The 14,330-nt window shown below is 37.2% G+C and overlaps 1 pseudogene; it reads left to right on the top strand.

The window, feature by feature from the left end:
• The first annotated feature begins 789 nt into the window (after positions 1-789).
• Positions 790-7,966, top strand: LOC120291862 (annotated as a pseudogene).
• The last annotated feature ends 6,364 nt before the right edge of the window (positions 7,967-14,330 follow it).

Genomic DNA, 14,330 nt, shown 5'->3' with positions numbered 1-14,330 from the left:
GCCGATCGAGCAAGGGATCCTTCACCAGCCTAAGCTTGGGTGTCCCTCGTCAGGCGGTAGAGAGGAAAAATACAAAAAGTTAAAAAGCAAACAATTAAAAGAGAAAAGAGAAAAAAAGAAATATTAATAAAATATTATTAAAAAATTCCATAATGTCAATAATGTCATATAAGATGATTGGAGTCATGTTACAATTCCGAAAGAAACCAATTATATGGTTCAGTAAGAAACATATAAATATTTAAAAGTGAATTGACAATAGTCAATAGTTTAAGATTTTCAAATTAAAATGATAAAAGTGCAATAAATTAAAAACTTATTAATAAAAGTACAACAATCAGCTTACCGAGAAAATGAAACCAACCTCAATGATTATGATTGTCTTTGTGAATTGTATTTTCTATCGGGTCACCATCCTAAGATTTTACTATTCTTGACCTATTACTTTTCCTCCTTTTTTTTCAATTATTAATTTTGAGCAAGCGCTTTATGAAATTCAAATAAATACGTAAATCGTTTTTCTTTAACTAATCTCAATAGGTCCAAATCCTCCTCTGATAATCCCGCCGTGACATAATAAATCATCAAAGTGAATATAAATTATATACTTATGTTTTCTAATTTTGTGGGCTATAGCTTTGAATACAATAATTCCGGGCCTGAAACCGAGTTCCGAAGGACAAGAAACTGGTCAGGAGGATAATGTTGATAACGGTCGGCGAAGCGGCGGCGACCGTCTACTCTCGGCCGCTCCGCTCTTCCTTTCCGACATCATCCTCGAGGCAGACGATGGGTTTGCCGGGCCAGTTTCGGTGCCCAGAGAAAGCCCTCCTTGAAGCTCGGTCTCGTCTCTAGCAACAGGTGTAGTAGAATGTTGTTCACTAGTGCGAGTGTTTCCGCTCCAAGAATCGTCAATTCGTATTTCACGACGTGGGTTCGCTCCAGAGAAGAATTTGCAAACTTGGAGCTTTTGGGTGTTCTTTTATAATGATTTTATTGGGGTTTTGATGGCTAAAGGTGTGGGATTTTGGCCGTTCATCTCGTGTTCTAGCGGGTCTTCCTGAAAGTGGGACGGACCATTTGGGACGTGAGATGCTTTTTGCTTTCTCGTTGAAATTGCGGTTGTTGAATTCAAAGAATATGTTGGTCGTCAAAATTTGAGTGAATGCCTGTTCATTTGTGAGTTGTACATGGTTGCTGGGGATTTGGGTGCATCTCATTTCGGTTTAAGATGCGTTAGAGTTTGGACTGCAGCTTTAAGGAATTCAAAGTGGGATAAATCTTGTTGAATGAGCACGTACCTCGTTATTCAATAAAGGAAACTGTTGCATAGACGACTAGGCAAGATAGTTCCAGTGTAAAAAGGTTCTTTGATGTGATATTACTGATGATGGTTTGAAAGAGGTGGAAAAAGTAATGACGAATTTAGACACCTGGAAATTGAGAATGAGGATTGTTCAGGTCATATATACTATATCCATGTTGGAGTTTTCAATAGACTCAGGATGGTGAACTTTCATGAGAGGCATTCAAGGCCCTGCTATTGCAAAGTTTAGGCACTTAGCATGGATGGCTTCTTTCCTTTTTATGCTTGAATACTCTCAAGATTCTCTCTTATTTCATACAATGCCAGATCAGCAATAATTTACAGACACTGCTGGGATTCTTGCTGCTGTCTATTTATATACTCTATCATTGCTCTCACCAAGTCATTTTCTTTAAAGAAATTTGCTTCTCAATAAAGCTCCCTGCCACAATTGCTAATCTACTGCTGAAGCTAACCGTCAGAGAATGAGGCTTCTGATCTCACTTTGAACATGTATTTATCCTTTTCTTCCGAAAAAAGAGAAGGATCTTCTTCGGTGGATCCCTCTTGTTCCTATTGAGTCCCCTTATGCTCGTGTTTACCAATAAAATTATGTAACCTTAATTTGGTTGACCTGTTCAGTTATCTGATGTTATTCATATTGTCCATGTTTTTGTTCTCTCATTTTTGAAAACAATGATAATTTGAGTCCAATTATTGCTTCTCTTTTCACATTAGTTGTCATAGTTAAATTCTTTATTTTATAATCTTGTCCCTTAACACTCCCTCAGCTCTGAGGGCGCAGTTTTGATCCTCTGGGAATAGATTCATGTCATTCTTCTGGGCTGAATTCCACATGGGAAAGCTTTCTAGATTTGTTTTCACCAATATCTGAGAGCTCCTCCAAGCACAAGAAGGAAAAACATCATCTCGTGGGTGGCAGGTTCAAACTTTACATTGCTTATGGGTTGATAGTTTGGCAGTCATTAGCTCGGATGAGCAATTGGCTAACAAACTCTCTCTTTGGCAGCTGCAATTTGAGGATAGTTCTATTGATTTTGGTGATTTCTTTAAGGGCCATTACCTGGGAAATTCCTTGAAGTTGTTGGGATATTTGGCCCTATCCCGACTAGGCATATACGTTCCCTGGGAGGAGTAAATCGGAAGCTTTTTGCTGGGAATTTGGATCAGAATAGTTGTTGAGCACGTTGGATTCTTTTCTGGGGGAGGTATAGTGGATTTGCTCCTTGGTATTATTCCCTTTATCAACGCCCAAATTGTGTTTCAACTTTTTGGCACAAATATATCCAAAGTTGCAAGACTTGCAAAAAAGAGAAGGTGAAGCTGGAAGGAAAGAAAATTCTCCAGTATACTCGATATGCTTCAGTTGGGTTTGCCATAGTGCAGGCAAGCACTCAATGAACTGGCACACAAAATTATTTTAACCAATGCCCAAGTAAAATTGCAGCATGTGTGAAGAAGAATTGTTTAGTCTAGACTGCATGTTTGGATTTACTCACATTTCTCTTTCTTTCTCAAATTTCTCCAACAAATGTGTGTTAGATATTTTATATACTCTGGTGACCAGTTCTTTAAAAAGCAAATGTAAAGTGTACTGAATAGAAGTTTTTCTGTTCGATATGTTTTTTTGAGAGCCTAATGGCATGCCAACAATGGGATCTGGGCTTACTGGGGTTTCATACATATTGTAGCCGTAAAACAAAGGAAAAGTCATTCAAAATGATCTTTTCTAGTCGATTGTCTACTGTTTTACTTGATGTGATTTCACTTCAGCTGAAGATAACTTTTTCCTAGTGATGAGTTCTCCTGGTAACATGTATTCCCATCTTATCTATTATGCCAGGCAATAGGCCAATACTCTACCTTGCGTCCTATGTTGAGGACTTCAGCACGGAGTGGGCTCTTTTCTTCTGTTACATTATTGACACTCGGCTCAGCATTTACCACATACATCGGAGAAAAGGATCTCTGACCTGAAACTTGGAAATGGCACTTCACTGTTAATATTTACAAGCATAATCTCCTACTTACCAGCATCTTTTGGTCGAACAGTTGCAGAAGCTTATCAGGATGGCAACTATGTTGGACTTGCCGCCATCATTTTATCTTTCGTCCTCTTAGTCCTTGGTATTGTATATGTTCAGGTAAGTGATCATAATATATTCTAGGGTGTTATCTTATTTATGAAAGGATTAAGAGAAAGAAATGTACCTAACATTCTCCATGACAAAGATTTTCAGGAAGCAGAAAGGAAAATTCCCCTTAACTATGCCTCCAAGATACACCAGCAGAAGTGGAGGCCTTCAAAAATCTGCTTACTTGCCCTTCAAGGTCAGTATTCAGGGATACTACTCATTTCCAGGTGTTTATAAACCATAGCGGACTTGAATAATAAAGTTCTAACATGGTTGCAAACTACCCTTCTTCACAAGGCTTCACAGTCTCTCTTAGTTAATTTATGGATAGGTCATATGAGAGCTAGTTGTGATCTGGCAGAGTTCCCTGTTTCTCTATTTTCTTCTGTTTTATGTAATATTATGTGAAGTGTGGTTGTCTATTCTATCACTTGAGTCCACCTAGTTCTCAGTTGGTCTTTTATTTCCTGGTACTAAGGGCCTGTTTGGTTTGGCTTTTGGGGAATGTATTTTAAAAATGCAAATACCTTTGGGTGAAAGGGGTTTTCTGAAATGCAAATAGCGTTTGGTGAATCGTAATTCTAAAGTGTATTGAGAAACAACTTTGATGAAGTGGTTGGATTGTATGACAAATTTTACACATGTCGTAGACCATGGGTGAACATATTCTAGTAGTTCTGCTTGCTTTTGCTAATCCGTGCTTCTCTTGTTGCCCTCTCTTCCTGTGAGTTATGTTAGTGCTACTTTTGAAGATGATTTATCAATTTAGAATTATCCTCTTTCTGCAAGTGACTTTGTCATGAGCTAAGCACCTGCATTCTGTAATCTTAGTTAGAGGGGGAGAAAAATATAGATATAGGGTTTATGTGGTTCAGATCATCAAATGCTGCAGAAGTAGGAATAATGGCACTAGAGGAAAAGCAGTATTCTTAAAAAATTTGCAATTTTTTTCTGAATTCTTTAACGATGGGAGATAATCTAAATGCAATTTAACTACCTGATTTCATTTGTCTATACTGGAATAGCATGAATTGATAATTTAGGCTTCTGAGCCGATTATTTCTGCACTTCTCTCTACGAGTTTAATATGCTGAATTAGCCAACAGCTATTTACTTAGTCTATAATCTGCAGAGCCAATATATCATATAGAAAGATTTGCACTATGATGGGCATAATAAGATTTTGACATAGCCAGCCATTTTGAAAGATACCAGTTACCATAATTCTAGTCTAGGAAGCACGGACACTCTCGGGGGACCTCCGTGTCGTGTCCGACAAACCCGCGGCCAATGCCAGACACGTGAGCAACACGGGAGTCGAAATCCTGACACTCTTATTCGACACACGGTCAATTTTAAAATTTCAATAAATTAGAGTCAAAGTTTAAATATATAAAAATAATATAAAAAAGAAAAGGGAGAAAGGAAACCCTATCTTTTGATGGTCAAATGTGGATTTTTTTTTCTTTTGGACTTATTGTTAAATTTAAATTCAATAGTGGAATGTGGATTATTTGTTTTTTTTTTCTCTCCAAATAGATTATTGGAATGGAATGTAACTGAATTTATTAGATTGAAACAATGAATGATATTAATAAATGGTGGATTGATGTTTTAGTGTGTAAATTCATTCTGAGCTCTTTTTTTATTAATTATTTATTTGTGGATTTAAATCAAATTAATTTAATCGAAATAATCATGAAATGATAATTTATCATGTATATATAAAAATATATATTTAATATACAACGTGTCCCAACATGTCAAAATTTTTTATCTTTTGAGAAATAACGTGTCGACGTGTTGTGTCGTGTTGTGTGTCGCGCGCGTGTCGATATCGGTCTTCTACTTGGAGCTACAGTGCATGCATTTCAGTAACTGCTTGCCAACCAAGGAAACTACGCTTTGATGTTAACATTCATGCAGGTAGTACGGTGTATGAGTTCTACCTATATGAGTGTATGCTTGCAGATATGTGATTGTTATCCACATTTTGGTTGGAATTGAGCGAGTCAATTGCTTTAGATGTTGAGCCAATTAGAGCTATATATGTATGGTTCTTTATTCTGTCACAGGTGAATAGCTCTGGAGTGATGCCCATTATATTTTCTACATCTTCATTGGCTCTCCCTGGAACTGTTGCTCGCTTCACAGGTTTAGCTGCACTGAAGAATGCTGCTGTGGCTCTGAAAACCCAGGGGGTACGTTTAGCTCATTTGAATAAAGATTGTGTTCAGCAAGAGAAAAGGCTTTAAATTGAATTGCTTAAAATGCAAAGAATTATCTATTCTAAATATCATGAGAAGATTGTTCCTTCCTATGCTTTGACATGTTGGCTTCCTTGTATAAATGAAGGTCATGAACTCAGAGACCCATAATTTCATCAAACATGGAACAGAAAGCATCTAAGATCGAACAGTTGCTAATGGAATTACTGTCACCTTTGTTACAGAAGAATGTCATGAAACACCTGATTAGTTATTTGAGCTGAATGATCTTTTGAATTTATTTACCTCTGCATGCATTTCGGTATGTTTTGCTTTCAGACATGCAGAATAATTTTGAAATGGCTATAGGTATTTTAATTTGTTACATCAATTTTAGCATATAAATGGCACACACAAGTTATTTATTTACTTCAGTAAAATTTATGAAATAGGTTTTGGGTGTGTCGCCTCATTATTTTAAAAACTTCAACATCTAAAAGGTATCCCTTTGAGAGTGATCTCTTTATTAGTATCATCTTTTTTTGTACTGTCTAGTGTTTATTGTCCTCAGTCATCTACATTGACTTTGCATGGTTAACCTGTAATTGAATTAAAAACCACACATAATTCTGCACAAAATGCATTAAGTCGAGCTTTGCACATGGCAATATGTCAGTGAGATAAGTGCCAACTCCTGCACTGTAGATGCATATATGGTTTGCTTGATCAATTTTTATTCTTGGGGTCCACTTAATGCAATTCTTCCTGCAGATTAAATGCTTGCGTTTTTTCATTTCATATGTGAGAGCTTGGCAATCATCTTTTTTTAGCATATTCTGCTGTTACTATCTGATTATCCATTGCATTAGCAAATTGATGTTTGTATATCCTCTTTATTTCACCTCAAGAAAATCTCTGCTACCAGGTTCCCAGTAATATATGTTGAAACATCTATTCGTGTGTGATACTTTTAATCATGCTTGAGTTCTGCTCTTACTGTAGGAAAGTGGGAGCTTTGTTTAGCTCAAGGCATATGTGGATTGTGTACTGTTCCATTTTTTCTCATCGTGGACTTGTGATGTGGTCTAACGTGATGAATAACTATTGTAGGTTCTCTCTATACCTGCCAACCAACATAGTATTAATAGCCTTCTTCAACTACTACTACACTTTCCTACAATTGGACCCTGATGATGTGAGTGAACAGCTGAAACGCCAAGGAGCATCAATACCCCTTGTTGACCGGGTAAAACTACAGCTGCATTCATCAAGACGGTAATTTTTCTGTGACTAAACATTTGCGACATGTTTTAACTCCCCTTGCTTATATGCCATTTATTTCATATGTAAGATAAGACATCTTGGTTTCTATTCGAACGTATCCTGGCTAGTGGACAAAAGGGCATTGTGGTTTTTGTGCATAAAATAAACCTGTATGTCTTGAGAAATAATCTTTTAAGAACTTGAACCCCTTTTTACCAAATTGTTTGAAAACCAATGCTTCTCATCTCATCTTCATGGATATTTTGACTTCTGTTCCTTTCAGATCTTAGTTTCCCCCCCCTTCTCCCTCCCTCCCTCCCCCTCTACTCTCTCTGTGTGTCTCTCTCCCTGGAGTTTATACACTCTACTAAGCCCAAGATTTCCCAGCTTCTTTGGCCTTCACCTTCTCTTTTCCATCATTTTCATGTCGAGCAATCCGTAAAAATTAGACAGAAGTCCCTTCATGTATGTCCATTCTATATCCTGTATTTTCTGTAGGTGTTGGGGCTAGTATATTTTATCTGGATTGGGTTTTAATACCTTGCCATATGTCCTTTTTCTCTTTTCTTAATTTAGTTATTCTTGTTGCAGGTCCTTAGTCGGATATCAGTTCTAGGGTCACATTTTCTGGCCATCCTTGCTGCCGGTCCTGCAGTAATTGAACAAGTCACGCATCTCACGGCCTTCCGTGGATTCGCTGGCACTTCTGTTCTTATTCTGGTCGGTTGTGCGACGGATACACGGAAAGTTCAAGCAGAGATAATATCCCAAAAAAATACAAGAACATAGAGTTCTACGACATCGACAAGTATGGCCAATAGGAACAATCCCAGCTTCAGGATGTACATGTATAAATTGTGCTTTCTGGCCTCACTTTTTTTTGTAAATTTGGCTCGAACAGCGAATGGCAACGCCTAAGTAGTTGGTTCAGAGATGAACCTCAAATTACATGTTTTCTGTATAATCTGATTCTTCTTCCGAATTGTTTCTTCTGGTGAGGTGGTAATTGGAAGTGAGTGTGTTCCCGGTGGAAATGCATCTTAGAGCATCTTTTTTTGACAATTCTTTCACAAAAATAAGAACGTGAATGATAATTTTTATGTTTTTAGACACAATTTCCGGTCAAAAATAGAATTTTTAGTTCTATTCTGAGAGGAGATTTTAAGCAAAAATATGCATTTGATCACAAAATTTATATTCGGAATGAAAATTCGTTTGATAACAATACGAAATTTCCCTTCCAAGCAATGGGTGGCAATGAAAGTAGCAAAGACAGAGGATGATGGGCGATGGTAGTTGGGCAATTGGCTAGTAATGAAAGCGAGCGATGAGAAAAACTTTTATTTCTCATTTTGTTTCAAAAATAGGAAAATATAATATTTTTACTTCTCATTTCTTTTCCAAACCTAATTATTGCCTAAAAATTTATTCCAGAAATAGAAAAAAATAAAATTGTGTTATTAAATGAATTTCTATTCTAAACTTTTCCTCGAGAACAAAAAAATAAATCTAGCCAGAAATTAAATGGTTATCATTTGCACCCTAAATCACTTAATGCAAAAAGAAATCACATTGAAAATGATATTGAATTTAGGAAAATATTTTACTTGTTTTTCATGTTTGTCATAATAAGAAAATGAAAAATGACAAAAATGATTCATGAATTTTGACTCAATGTGTAATATAAACTTGATCTTTTAATTTATTCAATATAGGCCTGAATTTTAGCTCTAAAATTTATACTTGTCTCTGAAATTGAATTAATAGAATGATAATATTAAATATTTTCAGATAGTCTGAGAACAAACTTAAATGATCACATCAATAAATTAAAAGCTCAGTTAATCACATCGTATATCGAAAGCAAGCCGAACTATTTGCATCATGATGCCTGAGAAAACTACCCATTTTTGTCTTCCTGGTCAATGATGTACTGCTTACTGTTATTGTTCTCATTTTATAAAATCGATATACTATGATGTTCTCATTTTTTCTGTATATATTACAGTTAGGAGAGACCCAACATATTCCTTTGGATGACAGAAGTTACAAATTTGATTTCAAAAAACAGATCGAACGAAATTCTTTTTGGAAAACGTAATTCCATTTCTTTGTCAGCCACCATGATAAACTGATATCTGCCATTGCCGCCGCCAATGGACCACCACCATCAATGAAGAGAACGTAAAATTGGTCAGTTTTGTTGGAGATTAGAACTTGACTCGTAGCTATAACTTCCCAGTTTACCGTTTACTCGATCCCCGAATACAATTATAAAATATTTCGGCGAAACTTCAGCTTTACACTTACAATGTATCACTATTTAGAACAAACAGATTAAAAGTGAGTACATTGGAAGTGCAGCACGAAAAGTAGATTTATACTACAAAGGTTATAAAACAAGGTCTAATTAAAGAAATTTGTTTCTCGAAGCAATGCAAGAATGAGAGATGACGAATCGATCCTATTATTGCTGCTGAGTTAGGCATAAATATGAGAAAGTTTCATTCATGCAGAGCACATTGCCCTTGTAATAATGCATTAAAAAAGTTCAAATGTGAATGAGAATCAGAAAAAAAAAAAAAAAACATAGGCTTTTTGCCACACCAGTTAGACATACGATCTGCAATCCCAGAAGCTGCACAGAGTAAGGTAAGTTTTCCATGCAAAGCTCGAATGAAGAGACCAAAACCATCAGGTGCCTAACTGGATGCACTTAAGCACCATGCCTCTGATTTGTCAGATTTTAGATTCCTTACACACGGGTTATACCAAACACTCAAATCAGATTTCATACGTAAAAGATAGCATTTAATAGAAACAACAATCCAAAAGGTGGTGAAGCTTTTGCTTTTGCTTCCAGCACTCTGTTTCCTGTCCCATTTACTTTCAAACAGTGCAGTCAGAAGATCGAAACTGTCATACTCCACAATCCCGATGTGCTGCATATTTTTCACTAATAGCTACTAAATGGGTCTGGTCTGGTCCATCAACAAACAATGCATCCTCAATTAAGCAATTCTTCTACACTGTCTAGTCATGGACAATACAATATATATGGCAGTAACAATAATCTATACATTTTCAGTGGCAAAATAACAGATAACTTATGAATGCTTTGTTGCATACAATTCATCTACCCATTTTGAAGAGCAAACATTTGCACAGCTAAATTAGACACATCTTTAAATGCCCTAATGACAACTTCTCTTCACCTGAGACTTGAGTCCCTGACCATCACTTTTGTCTTTCCAAGTCATACCATTCCTTCAGGGAGGAATCCCTTTGTTGTAAAACCCCGATATGTCTCAGCCTAACCGCACCACTGTAGATTTCATCTCAAAAGCAAATTTTCTTGATGGTACACAAAAGCTAAAGCTACGAGAACCTGACACAAACCAGAGCAGCTATTCATCATAAGGTTCAGAGGAAAAGTCAGGTTCCTCAGGTTTTTGTAACTTTGGCATCTCCACGTCTTTGATCTTTTGAGCTCCTCTCCTCGTGTTCGCAGCAAATCTGAAGCCAATATTGTCACTCCCAGATTTAGCTTTGTCTGAGAAGGATTTCTGGAGACAAAGAATCCTCTGTCTCTGGACCTGGATCCCTCGACCACATCCTCATACTCTTTCATGGAAAGACTGTTTTCCATAGACCTCCTTTATGTCGGCGCCAAGCTGGCTTGATGAAGCATGCAGCCCATGTCCTCCAGTGGTGGGAATGAAACCTGGAAAGTATGTTGCAACTTTTTGCTGTGGAGGCGTCTAAACTGGTTGGCCATAACTTGAGATCTTTCTGCTCTCAGAGCAAAGCTTCCACTTCTACAGCGTTCTAACTGTTCTGTCGAGGAAGGCAAATTGACACTGGATTTCCGGGAGCAATGCCCAAGCAAGTAGCTCCTCGCCACAGAAATCTCCAGGTCTCAATGTAATTGAATTGAAAACCAGTCCTACCTCCATTAGTAGTTGAACTTCCAACCGGCCTCTAATAATAAAAAGCATCTCTGTCACAGGGTCACTCCTCACGAACAAATGTAGGTATGGTCAGTGCTTAAAGAGGATACTAAATCACTCACATATTGCATCGAGAAGCGGATCATCCATTTGGGAGAAGAAAGGTACCTGAAAATTATGCGAAAGCAGGTTAGTGTGATAATTTACTGATAAATGCAGTAAAAACAGCATGACATAATGCCACCATGGCCTTCTTAAGAATGGTAGTTGCGTTACATCTTTCACATTTAAATAATCTCCAACCATTTATCATTGAAAACCCATCACCTAGTTCGGCCAACAGATATAGAACGGTCGATGGCAATTTCCAATGACCCATAAAGAAATCAATATTACTAGGCACTAGCTCAACTAAAAACGACACTACATCTGAAAGGCCAAAGTACCAGCTGGCATTTTGGTTTTTACCACTTTTGATTCGTGAACAAAGAAATGGATTGGGGACAGGATAACATGGGGCTTGAAGCCAGCAAAAAGCCTGGGGAATTGAGAGGCCATACCACTGAGCCAGTCCTTGCCTCTAACTGACCATCTTAACACAACCTTAAATTTTCCATTTCCTCATAAGTGCGTGGACATGTGGATCACAAAAAAGATGATAATGTCAAATTGGGATCTTAGAATACAACAAGCAAACCAAATGTGCATTCCAGTGTCCTATTCCTTAGGGAGTGGTGCCTCTAGCTAAAGATCACTCAGTAAACATGAGGCAAATGTTGACCAAATATATGAAATTTGTAAGGGTGATGAAAAGACTACCAGAAAACACGCATTGCAAAAGCAGGGTAAAGTTTCAGAAAACCATCCTTGGTAGCAATGAGCGGATTGTTCTTTACCCTTGTGCAAATGCATGGAAAGCATTGCTGATGTGCTCGGCTGAAGTTTACAGTACTAAGTGTAGAATGCAATGTAAGTGCATTGAAACACTACACCAAAAAGCATTTAAATTGAACAATTGCTTTAAGATAGGATCTGATGTAAAAGACCATACACGTCGAACTAGGGTCTAAGCACAAGTGGCGCTGAATATCACGACGGAGATCAGCTGGTAGGCCATGAAGGATGGATTCTTCGTCAACTCCTCTAGTAGCAAGCCACTTGTATAGGCCAAAACGATGTACACGTTCTTTTAAATCTCCGGGAAGCTGGCGATGTCTCATCCATTCCTCTGTGTCTCTTCGTTTAAGTCTCCATTCCTCGTTTCAATAGTAAGAGGACTGCAGGTAGGTCTGCACCCAAAGAAAATCATTAAGTATATGAAACAGAAAATGGAATTTGAGACTAGATCTTTTTTGACTAAACAAAAGACTAAATATTCATTTTTATTTGTTTTGTTACAATACAGATTAGATCTAAGATGAAAGTACTGTGATTCTCTTTTGAGTCATGTGGGAGCAGCTATCATATATATGAGTGATGACGTTGCTTATCTTAAACCATTGTCAGATGAGAATTTAGTAATTTACGTATCATTTAAGGACCACAAATGTCTGCATGGACCACAAATCCTGGAAACAATGGACTCCAGATCCTCTAAACTTGTTAGCACGGAGATGCCAGTATCTCTATTGGGCAAAAGGTCAACATAAGAAAAAGAGTTGGATGCACGCTACATGAAAACTAGGGACAACCCGACTGTATCACCTTTTGTGTGATAATATCAATCCCACAGATATCACAGCTCCATGGATCCTCACAAAGACTCACCTTGGCATTCCTAAGGGAATCATGGGTTGCATACACACACTATCTCAGACATGAAGCAACAAACTGAAGCACCTCAAAGAACAATTCAGAAAACTTTCAGAGACACATGACAGTCTGACGAAATATTTGGGAACTTGTAATAATACTGGAAAGCAAAGTGCCACTGAAAAACTAAAGTATTAGAGGTATTTATACACGTGAGGCATCCATGAATTTTTCCAATCCTTATACTAGAATCAATGGTTATACAATGCGACCAGAAGTTCAACCGAATATTCTTACTTCCTCAGACAAGATAAGTTTCTTTTATTTCATTGTAAATTGATTAAATAGGTTCATCCTACGCCAAGCAACAGTACTGCAACACTGACAATAATTGTTCTTGTTAGATTTTGTGGAACCACTATTAACTATTCTAAAAGTTTAAGCTATTTAATGAAGAGGCGATTTAATATTTAATTATTCTATCACTCCCCCTCACGCTTAGTTTGGTCTTTTTGCCTAGTATTAAGCATGGACATATTCAATTGGGGAGGCAATTGGGGCCTGGAAAGATTTGAACTCAAGACCTTTTGCTTTGATATCATGTTAGATTTTGTATAATCACCATCAACTGTTTCAAAACTTAAGCTGTATGATGAAGATGCAATTTATCATTTAATTATTCTATCAGCACAGAATAAGAAAGTAAATCCCTGAGAGACAGCCTTTTTAAAGTCATTTTTTCTAACTTCATGTAAGACTCGGTTTCCTCTTAGCAGGGGGAAACTATGACAAAAACAGCATGAGAAGCCTACAACAAATCCTTTAGCTTTCTCTCATCTCCATAATGAATTAAGCTGAACCATGGCTTCAGATTTGGAGGTGTGGAGACTTGGGTATTCAGTCTAAACACGGAAAGGGCAGCAAGGGAGTGAGGAAAATTATATCATTAACCTCCCTCTCAAAATAGGTAGATTTAGTCTTGCATATAATTAAAGATCAGGGAATGGTCATAAGCATATGTATGAGTAGGGGAATTAAAATGTCCTCCAGTGATTTTGCAGCATAATCAAGAGGCAAAGCTCATGAAGCTGTGAAAAATCCCATCTACCTTATATTGGAATGTCAAACCGGCCAGTGGCATCATATCTCTGAGTTATTCTTCCCAAATTTCATGCTTAGCTCGTGGGTTTTAACAACAGATCCATAAAATGTCAAACCAGCCAGTTCCATTATTATATCAAGTTAATTTTTAGGAAATAATTTACTTCCTTACGCTAGCTCATCCTTACCAGATAGCATCTTCTAACTACCACTGTTAGTAATAACAATAAAACAATCAAGGTTTTACAACATATCTACATCTTTAAGTGGCTGAGTTGAGAATAGAGCCAACAATAAATTACCTGCATGTTCCCAATGAGATGGGCAAATAAAACCAGACCCAAGATGGCAATAAGTATGGCAAATGATGTCTCCCAATATACATGCTTGTTGACAAATTTTGACCATAAGAACTGAAAAATTGGAGGATGAAAATGTGTATTAGCCTCTCTTGCCAAATAGAGGCAACGAAATAGAATTTAACTCATAATCTACAAATCAGAAACAATTCTCTAAATATGACTCTCAGCCACTTCATCTGCCTTAGAGGCCAAAGTCAAAGTCTTTTGGTTGTAAATGACTTGATATGGTCAAG

Source organism: Eucalyptus grandis, chromosome 3 (assembly GCF_016545825.1).
Source record: "Eucalyptus grandis isolate ANBG69807.140 chromosome 3, ASM1654582v1, whole genome shotgun sequence".
Taxonomy (NCBI): domain Eukaryota; kingdom Viridiplantae; phylum Streptophyta; class Magnoliopsida; order Myrtales; family Myrtaceae; genus Eucalyptus; species Eucalyptus grandis.
Note: the sequence above shows the minus strand (reverse complement) of the source record. Positions and strands in the feature narration are given on the sequence as shown.